Source organism: Lepidothrix coronata, unplaced genomic scaffold (assembly GCF_001604755.1).
Source record: "Lepidothrix coronata isolate B3197 unplaced genomic scaffold, Lepidothrix_coronata-1.0 Scaffold322, whole genome shotgun sequence".
Lineage (NCBI taxonomy): Eukaryota > Metazoa > Chordata > Aves > Passeriformes > Pipridae > Lepidothrix > Lepidothrix coronata.
Window position 1 is genome coordinate 257085 of NW_016690502.1, and position 12338 is coordinate 269422.

Genomic DNA, 12338 nt, shown 5'->3' on the forward strand with positions numbered 1-12338 from the left:
AATTATTATAGGGAATATATATCTATATTCCCTGGACAGTATTATAAAGGCAATAATTTCTTTCAGAAAAGTAACAAAATAAGCCTTTTAGGGAAGAAGAGAAGCAACAGATGCTATATATAAAATCATGAAGTAGTTTTCCTTTAAAATGTCTCAAATGCTACATTCATTTATATATATATACAATTTCGGAAATTATAGCATTCAATGGAACACATTAATTTAGGAAATGACCTTTTTAAATAAATGTTAGAGAACTAAGACTGCTGCAGCTATTTGGAGGAATAAACATCCAAAGACTAAAATGTGCCTTTTGGACTCAGGAGATCTTGTTACAACTCCCTCTTCAGGCAGAGGCTTTCTGTAAGCAGATACATAAAATTATTTAGGTAATTAAAAGTAATGGAATAAAGATATTTAAAAGAATCTCAGCTTCAGTGTCTCATTTTCCCAGCTCTTTGTCTGTCCCCTAAGCATTCTAATTCACCAATGCTGGGAGGGAATAAATACATCATGGGGTGAAAAATGTTCATATAATTTTCAATGTATAAGTGGAGAATGCATAATTTTATTATTTTTGTATATAAAAATAAGCATTATATATGTAATTCTGATATGCATTCCAATGCAAACAGAGGGAATAGCAATTAGAGCCTTACTATTAAAAACTGTAGACAGACAAACAACAATATGGTTCTGTACTAAAGAATTCACAGTACTAGATGCTGATCCTGCAATTATTCATGCACAGTCATAATTCTAAGAACATAAGTAGTCCATTGACTGAATTATGATTCCAGCAAGTGTTTCTGCAATCAAACTCAAACTATTTGATGACAGACAACAAGTGGATTATCACCCAGACAGCGACAAGTAATTTCTGAATCATTTCTGAGCTGAAGCATATTAATAAAATCAGCTTTAAAATATTTTCATTATGATTTCCTAAAATATTTTCATCATAATGAAAATATTTTCATTATGATTTCCCATAATCCCATTATGATTTCCCATAAATACACAGTATTTATGCACCCAGAGTTTGATTTAAAAGGATTCTACCAACTAGCACCCTTCCAAATGCAATCACAGAATTCTCTAGCACAGAAGCTGATTATCCAAAATATTGCTGATTTTGATTCTTAGTTATGCTACTGCTAGTCAAAAGGAGTTCTAATAATTCATATTTCACTGGAAGCTGTCTGCACACAAGCACTGTGTGCACACAAGCAGAAAGATGACTTGTCACACCAATGAGTACGGCACCCCCAGTTATTCATCCAAAGACAAGATCCGCTTTTCAGGACATGATGCTTCATGGGCATTTATCTGCTGACACTTTGTTAACACCAGTATAACTATAACACCATGCCAGTTGTCAGTTACGTTGAGGAAAATATTGCCATATGAAGAGCACAGAATTTTAGGGCACAGCTTAGCAGAGGAAGTGCAGCTAGGAATTGGGCTCTACAGCTCTGAAAGAAATTTAGAGTGCGGAAAACTCTCCAGCTGACTTAGGATCCGTTGATAAAAGACTAGAAACTCATGGAGAGAACATTCCCTTTTCAACCTCAAGTTAAAAATAATCTTTATGCATTTAAGTACCATCAACTTCAATGTTTCTATGTTATGTTACAATAATTACACCCAAAAGCATCAAAAGTACAGTCTCTTGACAATACAGCATGTTTACCACATAAAAAAAATTCACAATAGTTTTCCTAAAGAATATTCTTGAAAGCTTTGTAAATTAAATATGTTTAGAGATAAAAAGTGTCAGAAAGTAAAAGAGAGCAGAAAAGTTATAAAACATTAGCAAAATAAAGCTATATATGCTATGGAGTAAAGTTTTACCAAGTACATCTAATGGAACTTAATGAATTTATTTCACAATGTTTATCAGAAAAGTATGGAAACAGAAACCACTACCAGATTTGGATGTTTCAGAGAGCTCTTTGTTCAGTTCAGAAGAGATTTCTACTCCTAGTAATTACTCCATCCAAAAACCTCAGTAACCCGTACATTTTCTGGAAATATGGAATTCTCAATATACCTCCCCCTCTTCCGGGCAGACAGTAATTAGTCATATGTTATGATCTTGCTTTATTTAAAATTTCCTCCTTGCAACTAGCCTTAAAATACCTTACCTTCCAGTAAGGACAAACCATGGTCAGCTCCAATTTTTGCCTGCTATCCAACCTCTCCTAGTGTGAACATACAGAAACATTTAGAATTCCATCCTTTCTCACAAAACAAGTGAGAAAGAGGTTACACAATGACACAAAAAACTGTAAGTGAAAAGTAATTCAGTACTAACATTGCAAAATAATCACAAAAACCAACACAAAATTTTCTCCTTATTTTGTCCATAGACAAATACAAATAAATACACCAAATATACAGCATTATAGCTGCCTGCTGGTACACCACAGTCACTGATATACCATTATACACAACATTCAATACATACTCTGGAACAACCAGTGCCAAGCTCCAACCAGGTATCTGGCATAATCTGCTTGCTGTGCTGATTAGCTGAATTGAGGCTTAAAAATGTGAGAGAAAAGCCTGTTAGTTTTCAAATGCTTCTGTTTCTTTGCATATTTATTAAAGTCAAGATGTGTTAGGTAGTCACTCAAATGTGGAAATGAAATATGCAAAAAAACCTGAGCAGCAGAGTAGGTGCTGCTCTGCTGGCTTAGGAGTCATCTTGCTGAGGAATATAGGCTGCTTTTATTTAGTTCAAAACTGGATAAATCTGATAAATAGCTGATGCAATCTCCATTTCTAACGCAAAGTAAAACTAAATTGGAAAAATCAGAAGCCAAATTTGTGTATTAACTTTATGTTCATGCTTCAAAGCATAATATCACCTGAAGCTGATGGTGCTTATCTGACCTAGTTTTAATGTGTCCAGGGGAGCATAGAAAGATTTAACAGTATATGGATTTTTCAAAATGTGTTAGATACCTGTCTGCTCTGAATAACTTAGCTTCATGGGGCATTTTAGCTGCTGAAAAACAGTATCCTGCCCTCTTATCCCTCTGTACTTCAGGGAACTTCACAAAGACAATATGCAATAAAAGATTACTACCTTTTCAGGGTCTGGATCGAAGTTTAGTAAACTTTCACAATCTCTTGCTAGAGGTTCCAGAGATATCTCTAGAAAGCCAAGAAACAGCAATAAAAATATTTTCACAAGTCCCTGATAGTCAAGCACAGCAGCACTGGAGAAACAGTAAATCAGGCTCCGTGGTTAAGGAGAAACACCTGAGCCAGTCTAACACAGCTACCGACATCTCCTATTCTTTGCTTTCAGTGGCATTCAACAACATTTTTAAGAATCAGAGCAAGAGATGAGGACAAAATGCTGTCACACCAATCAGATTTTGGCAAGAGATCTTCATACCTTTTCTTATAGACTTAGGCCAAGTTCTTGAGACCCTTTCTTACAGGCTCTTTTGTATTATACTTTTCAGCTTACCTACTTTTATTATGAAGTCATCTCAGCTACAAGCTCTAGTTAAAGGTCTTATTGAGATCCATATGCAATGACATCATTGGGCATGAATTCATTAATAGGAGTGATGAGAAAGCAACTAGTATGTCATCACCAGCACTAACTGTATCTTGCAACACTTCTATGTTCCAAGGCAAGATGACACCACTAATACAACTTAGTAACACATTTTACCTTCTGTGGAATCCAAAACCACACAGCTATGTGAAAGCAGCAAGCAACAGAATATGTTTTTTTGCTAAGGTATACGTATAGAGAAGGAATACAAAGTACTAACAAATTAAAAAGGCTCTAGTTTACAGACAAAAAAAATAAAAAACCCCAAACCCTATTGGGTTTTTATGTGCTCTCTTGATAAAAAGCACATCTAAATTTGCAGATTTGATCAAATATTCTGCCAGCTTTACATAAGGAGATTTGACAAGTACAGAACCTGAAAGCTGACAGCAGACAAAAAGCACATCAGCATTATTTCATATTTTACTGCTCTTCTAAGAAAACTTACTTTGTATCTTCTTTGCCTGCAAACTCCCAAAAAGTATGACATCTATTCAGGAGATTCTTCCTAGAAAACAAAACATTCCTTTTCAGAGTACTTCAGTGGCAGGGCGAAGACTGGATGATAGGCATACGAAGTTTTTTTATATTCCTACCTAAGTTCCAGTCAAAAATAGGTTCCAATTTACTAGTGCTTAAGAAATTGAGGATATCTTTTCCTGTCCTTCCTCCTCCCCAGGACACTATGTGGCTAGTTTCCTTCAAGCTTCCAGTTCTCCAGCTGAGTGGCTATGCTGTGCTAAAGAGACCGCACACACACATTGTATGCAACTCAAAAGCAGTAGGGTGACCTATCTTCCCTACTTTGTAGGAAAAATTAAGTACAATGTATAGTGTATAATGGATAACAAGCACAATTTCCCTACAGCATTTCTGTCTCAACATAAGAAACACCAAAAAATTATGAAGGATTGAGGAAGACTCCTGGTAACATAGGAAATACGGGGCTTTATTTGGATAGCTGGACTAGCAATCGAGTATTGATAATATTTTTATCTTGCCTGTCCTTTCGACAAATAACCACTTTCTGCAAAAGGGCTAGCTGATTTATTTACAGAAGGGGAGGAAGGAGAGAGTAAAGCCTACACAAACAAAACAAGGCAGTCACTGGAGAATGACCTTATTGGGTCTAGTGTTCTTTATGCCCACGCTAGTGAAACACTCAAATCCTATATTCATGGTGATACATCATGTGTTCATTGCAGTATTGGTGCTTCAGTGGAAATATTTTCATGCTTAAATTTAAGTGAGAGGGTGCCTGACTGATCTCTCACAAGCTGACATTCCACCTGCTCTCTGGACAGTTTGGCTTACATGCAACCAATTGTAATACATGTAGCTATATATGTGTGGGTGCAACTTTTAACTACAGGCAGTATACTCCTGAATGAGGGTTATTAGCTCAGGCTCAGAGCCACACTCATTGAAGTATATTGTTTTGGACAGCTTGAAGTGTATATGGGGTGAAACTGTATCTCAAGGCAAATGACACCATGAACAGAGTATTATGTTAGATTAAGACCAGAGATCTGGCACATCTGAACTCTAGTTTTCATACATCTTGGTCCACAGCCAAAACTGCACATACATCTAGACTTTATAGATGCAAAACCTTCCTTAAATTCTTGAAAAGTTATCCGTCACTCCTAGGACAGAATTCATGATGCTCTTAATTTTCTTGCTAGAAGTACTAATCATTTGGTCATAAATTTAATTTTTTACATTGCTACCTATCAGAAAACATTCAGTGCTGCTCTGTGCTGTTAGAAACTGCTGTGTTGCCCTATGAGGAGCATTATAACAGAGATATACGACAATGTATCTCTCACATTCAAGGAAAGCAGCCAGAAGGTTGACAACCTTATGAGCTATTTGGCGAAAGAATCACCACCACTAAAAAGCTGCTTGTGGAGTTTAGGGTAAATTTGAACTGTGGAAAGATCTATTACCACAACAATTTCCCAAACCTAAGAAGTAGACAACATACTGGACACAAGGAAAAATTTTGGCATTAAAAAAAAAAAATCAAGAGGTTTTAAACTGGCAAAAATTTTGAAATCATACAACAACTAATCAAAATAATTAGGGACCTGAAAGATTGCATTAGTGAATATCAGGGAAATATAAGAATTGGTTTCTTTTGGCTGGCATTCTAAGAAATTCAGTGTGTACATGAAGGAAGTCAGGATCCATAATATCAAAAGAACAGATCTAAAAAAAGGGCTCAGAACAACAGTGTGCATAGAAAGAATTTAAACTACAGGTGAAAAAAATCACAGCAGTCCCCTGATGCTGTTAATGCCATTTCTCAGTGTGACTTTCAGGTTAATGTCCTGCACGTGCAGACAACTGAGCAAAGCAGTTTAAAATGTACCTTATACCAAGCCCAACCAACAACCACATTTTTTCCCTCCATTCCAGTCCTCTATGAGGTCTCACAGGGAGAAGTATGAAAGAAAAAAGAAGAAATACTAAATAGATTTTTTTTTTACTATAGGAAAAGGGTGCTTTTTTCTACATTGATCTTCTGTCAGTGTTCTTTTATTCTACATCAATTTTGAATCTTAGCTGTGCCAGAGTTCACTATAAGGGAGATATTAAACCCATTGCTGAGATTCATAGGCACAGATGGGGCCTGACATTTTAAAAGCAAAACAAAAGGTGTCTTCAAGTGCAAAGGCCCCAGGACAAGCTTTAGCCTACACTGTGCAAAGGCCCCAGGACAAGCTTTAGCCTATACCCCACACACCCATAAAAGATATAGCATAACTCTGGGGAAGCTAAAAAACCCAGAAAGAACAAGGACAAATCTTCTCCAGTATTTAACAGAATTAGAAAAAAGAGCACATTTAAAATACCTGGGAAAATAATTACTGGTTATGTCCCCTTCAGTCATATACAAAAGTTAACTTTGCAATGGAAACACATCTTGTATTCCTAGACCACTCCCAGGGTACTGTCTGTCATCCTCTGTAAGTACACTGAAGAATTAAAACTCGAAGATCTCTACCAAATAGCCATTTCTTGTCTTTCTTGCACCACTTGCATACTTGCACCACCCCTGTAACTAAACTTTATTCAGCAGAATTGCTCCAGATTAATGTCTGGGCAGATGAGTGTAGAATTGGACTTTAAAATTTTACAATCATTGTATGGCTAGCAAAAGCAACTTCCAACTCATTCTCAGGTATATTTATGTTCAGCTATGAAATTAGGTGGCGGGCTCAGTAATTTCGGAATTACTTCGCTGGCTTACTGAATTCAGTCAGGGGCTTTGCTCTCATTTAATAATTTTACCTAATAATCCTTTTACCTAGTAATCAAGTTTTCTCTTGATTTCTTCTAATATAAGCAGAACACAGAACATCAGAAGCAGTTTGCATCAGGAAAAGATGTGAAATATCTGCCTACAATTTGATCTCTCAAACTCAGTAAAATTTCTCTCCTTATCCTTCTCTCCTCTCTCAGCTGCAGCTATAGGGCAGATTTAGGGCTCTAAACTATGCTGAGAGACTATAACGAACACAGATAAGAACAGAAGATAATCAGATCATTCAAACTCAAACCAACTGAAAATGCTAAAAGGCAGATGATATCTAACTAGAGGGCAGCTGTGGACCAAAGAAAGGAAGACTAGGATGGAATAATCAAATAATTTTTCACATCATAATGGTAAAAATAAATAACATCTGGCCACCTACACCTCTACTTCTTCTGGAAAGAAAATGTATTCCTTCCCAATACTCTCCACAGAAAGAATAATGCTTATATCTCTTTTAATGCTGAACTGCTTCTTTGCTGTTCTGGGGCAGTATTCAATATTTGTACAGACAAACCCAGGATCCTAAATATTGGATTAAGGGATTATGTGCAGTGGGTTTTTCAGCCTCTTCCATTTTCTCACTCCTATCACACCAGTATTTACTGAGTTGAAGTGTGCTGGAGGCAAGTTCAATTTCCATCTCTGCTCAGGGGAGTGATTAAATTTAGCTGATGCTGAGAAAAAGAAATTCAGCGTGATGAACATAGCAAGACTTGACTGGCAAGCCTGTAAGAAAGGATTAGTACCACAAGCAAAACAGAGCTACCAAAACACCTGCAGAAAGCTTACATATAGAAAAAAACAGGAAAAAAAAAAGTAGGAAGGAAGTGGAAATTTAATTTATTTTTTTTTAAAAAGGCAAAACCTAAACACTATAAACTCAGGACTTAAGCACATTAAACTCAATTCTATATTTCAATACCATACCATAGATCATTCTAGTACATTTTCAGCTACATGAGAATAAACTTTAATTTTGAGAGAATTTGGAACATAATTTGGGATTTGGGTTTTGTGGCTAATATGCATCTTTTAACAGAACTGAAATCAAATCCTAAATGTGAGTTCCACTGGTGTTTGGAATTGATTTAAATTTTACAGGATTTACTTATTCCTGACAATAAGACATCAAATGGCTGTGCTGGGGAGAACTATTTGAACATTTGTTTGCGGTAAACCTTTTCTATAAACTGAAACTTTCCCACCAACTGAAATAGCAGTCATCTTTTCACTCAAGAAGATAAATGAACATTTCAAAATTAACCATTGCATGAAAAGGACAATTTCTACTCATACAGCAGATTGAACAGCTTATTTTGGAGTTACATATTAGTCCAATTCTTTTTTCTGTAACATAAATAGATTTAACTGAAAGTACCGACTTGTCAAGACTGGCAAAGAAATGTACTGGCCCAGCAGAAACACATTCCAAAATTTTCTCTATTTTTACTATTTAGAAAGAACGTGGTGTCATCTCAAGGACATAGTGTCATCCCTCTACTCAGAATGAAGAATTACAATGGGTTTTTCAAGACTGAAACAAACATATGAAAACAAGGGATTTTTTTTAAACCCCACTTTTCCTCAAGAAGGAAAACACAAGGGTGTTTTGGAGTTTGAGAGGGGAGGGGTTGGGGTTGTTTGAGGGGTTTTTTGGCTTTTTTGGCTTTTTTTTAAGAAAGCAAGCATATCCTCTAGAAGTGAGGCCTGCTCACTTGAGTAAAAGCTAAGGAATAAAACAGGCCCAAAATTATCTAATTCTGTTTTCATTGGCTGGTAATTCTGAAAGCACTTCCAATTTTGAATTAGAAAAAAAAATATATAAATTCATGGTATTTTAATTAAGCTGACCTACTCATAACAACTATGTTAGAACCAAGCATATCAACATCAACCAAATAACTCTGTTCATCACGAATTGCAGAGAACGATTTTTATTTAAAAGCAACTCAGTTTGATAAATTACCATCCACAATATGTGTGCAGCATAATGTCTGCTTTAAAGAATGACTACATACACAAGTAATTTACTAGTTTAAGTAATTTTTCTAGTAAAACTGTGCTATTGCCTGGCCCTGCCTAAAGCAGTATCATGTTTTGCCTTTTTATTTATTCATTTTACGAATTCATATGGCATGGGAAAAAAACAGTTAGCAGAGAGTAGAGTTCAGTTCTACTGCCCCTTCCAGATGATCAGTGCTGATATCAGCATATTGATACTATATGTTCTTCATATTAGGATCAACAATTAGACTTGAAGATGCTTGAAACATTGACCATCAATTGACTATAAGTCAATTCTTGCTACCATTTTGACAGTGGTCCACTTCCAAGATTAAAGGCATTTCACTTGAAACTATCAGACAAGTGACAGAAATTATATATTTCAAATACGAAATATCTTTTACAACAAAAGTTGAGTATGTTAGTGTATCTATATTCTAAGTCAGACTAAAACTGTTCCTGCCATAATTACACAACCATGATGCATAAAAAAGCCTCACACTAACACAGATGTCAGTCACCACAGCAGCTGTTACAAGAATTAATTCCTACCTTCTACAGGTAAGATGTGGGCTGGTGTTCACATCTGTTTTCATATTAGCATCAAAAAATAAAGCAAAAATACCTGTAAGAGCAAGACACATTTACCTAATTACAAAAGGATAAGAGCTCTTTGATTTTGCACACAGAGCCATCTGAGAAATAATGTTTGTTCTTGTAGCTCCCCAAAAGCAACAGAGTTTTCCTAACTGCTCTCTGTATGAAGTTCAGAAGTGTATCTTTAAAGAAATGTTACTAACTTCTGCAATTCAGCTTGTTGGAAAACAATAAAATACTTAAATACTGAATACTCACCTGTATCTCATCAGATGGCATATAGATTATATGCCATAATATATGTCTCAAGTAATTTAAGGAAATCTTTTCTACTTTTTCCAGGAGGTTGAGTGAATTGTCCACTTGTAAGGCTTTTACATTATCAACATTTGTGACTTCCAACAGCTAGTGAGAAAATGCTGCCACTGGTGTGCACCATTTACAAGTTGGTGAAGGACAACATTTAGTTTTAGATTTGTTTTCAGGCTATGAAACTCATTCAGCCATGGTAGAACCAGCCCACATTTTTAAATCTAGAACTAGAATTAATCTTCTACAGGGCTTCACTCTGTTTATGGATTCAAATCTTCCATGTAAATAAAGCACAAGATTTGCTACCCTAGGTACTCCTTCATATTAAGCAAACGGGCAATACCCAGTTTTAGAGAAACACAAAATAGTGATTAAAATGAAGTCATGAGTGGACAGTATGTGCAAACATTCTAATTGGCTACAAATCTAGACTTAATTAAAACAGTATAAAAACCTAAAAGGCTGCTATACTATCCATAACACGTAAACATTATCTCATATACCTAATCCCTGTTATATTTTATTCCTGAGTACATTAAATGAAGATTGAATACTTCTGAGCACCTGATTGGTGTTTAAGTTTTGGGAATCGTATGATTTATTTACTATGCATTTGTAAAATGTTAAAGTATTTTCCATTCTGTCCCCCAAAGGTATTAGAAGAAAAATCTTTAAAGATAGAATTGTAAAGGGCCTTCTTTATAGATGAAATGTAAAAGCTCCATCAGTGCAAGTATCTGATAAATAGAAACTAATGAACTGTTATTTAATTTCATCATTGGTGTCAGAGGCCTAAAGCAACACTGCATAATTAAGATGATGTGTGCCCTGAGTCTTCTCCCAGGAAACTAGTGAATCACAGCAGATTCCCTTCATTGCCAAATATATTCACAGAATTATCTGAACACACCACTTATAAATATATGAATGGCATGAAGTCTCCTGCTGTTAATTCAGACTGATTACTTGTTAAACATATTTAATTGAGACAAGAGGGAGGTTAACTGATGTTTACATAAGGATATATAAAATAATGGAGGAAAATGCAGTTGTGGCATTTAAAGAGAGGTCAATGTACTGTTTGAACACCAAGTCTTATATGTTTCCAGATGCAACACATGAAATAATGATAAGAAAACTAATGTTTCCTTTCCATTTTTTACTCTTGTGTATCTACTGATTTAACAAATTTCAATGTCTGAATACTATAAACCAGGCATGGTAGTCCCTTTATTGCTTCTGCCAACAAATAAATTATATTCTTCCTTCATCAAACAATAACTGCTTCTAAACCCTATTACTTCGCTCTACTGCCTGTCTACAGGAGCAAATGCATTACTAGACAAAACTAATGCTCTTGAAAGTACATTACATCTAACTGGAGAAATGTTTTCTATAAATTTTGCCTCCTGTGTACAGTATTGCCCTTCCTCTGAATCTGAGAGCCAGAAGGAATCCAGCCAGCTGATACTGAGAGTACAAACATGCAATGAGAGTCAGACCAGGCCTTTTACAAGTTTTTTAAACTCGCCATGATTTTTTCTTGATCTTTCTGAGCTAGGTCTCAGAAGTCTACCAGACAAATCTTTCCAGAAACTTAATCGACTTGTTGATTAGTAAAAGGTCCATCAGCTTGACAATTTAATCTTACCTCCTCATCTCAAAACACTCTTGATCCTTCGCTTTGGAATTAAAATAGGTAGAAAAAGATGAAGGCAAAAAAGATAGCAAGTTAGCATCAAGAAATATCAAGAGACAGATACCACAAGAGAGATTTTCATCAAGCAAAGGCATGGTGTTTCATGGATTGCAACAGAATTGTTCTGATTCAAACCAGTTGAAAATATCCTTATACAGTCATACCCTTTAGAAAGTATTATGACTATTTCTCTTCCTCTCACTATCTTTGTCCAAAATAAAATATAAAAATACATTACAGATACAAATGGGGTTCATTTCAACACAGTATCTTCAACCACTGACACATTTAGTGGTTCTTTGCTAAAAAGTGCTCTTCTCTTTTCCCCATAACTTCTGTATAATTAAACTAGTATGAAAATGAGCAAGCTCACAGAATGACTTCTCTGTTAACAGTGGACCAAAACATAAAAAATCTCAAACCAGGGCAAAAGCTAATTTGTAACCTTACCACACTGGTTGCAGGAAGAACTGAGAGAGCAGAACCTCCCTAACTTAGTAACCATGTTCTCTTTAGCAGGAAATTAATTAACAGACTTTCATTCCTCTCCTCACGTACCCCAGGTGATTGTGTTAATTTACAGAGAGCTCATGGACCCTAAATTATGAGTTCTCAAAGTCACTGAAGGGCAAATTCCACATTCAGGAGGAAGAGGTGGAATGAAAGATAGCTGTAGGTAAATGAATTTATAACACATGCTTAGAGGAAATGAACAGTATATCAGCTGCAGATGGAAGATACATCTATATCTACAGTGGCAGCTTTCAAAAAAACCTAGCACCAAAACTAAAACAGGGAGCAAATAAGGCTTGGGGAATAAATACAAT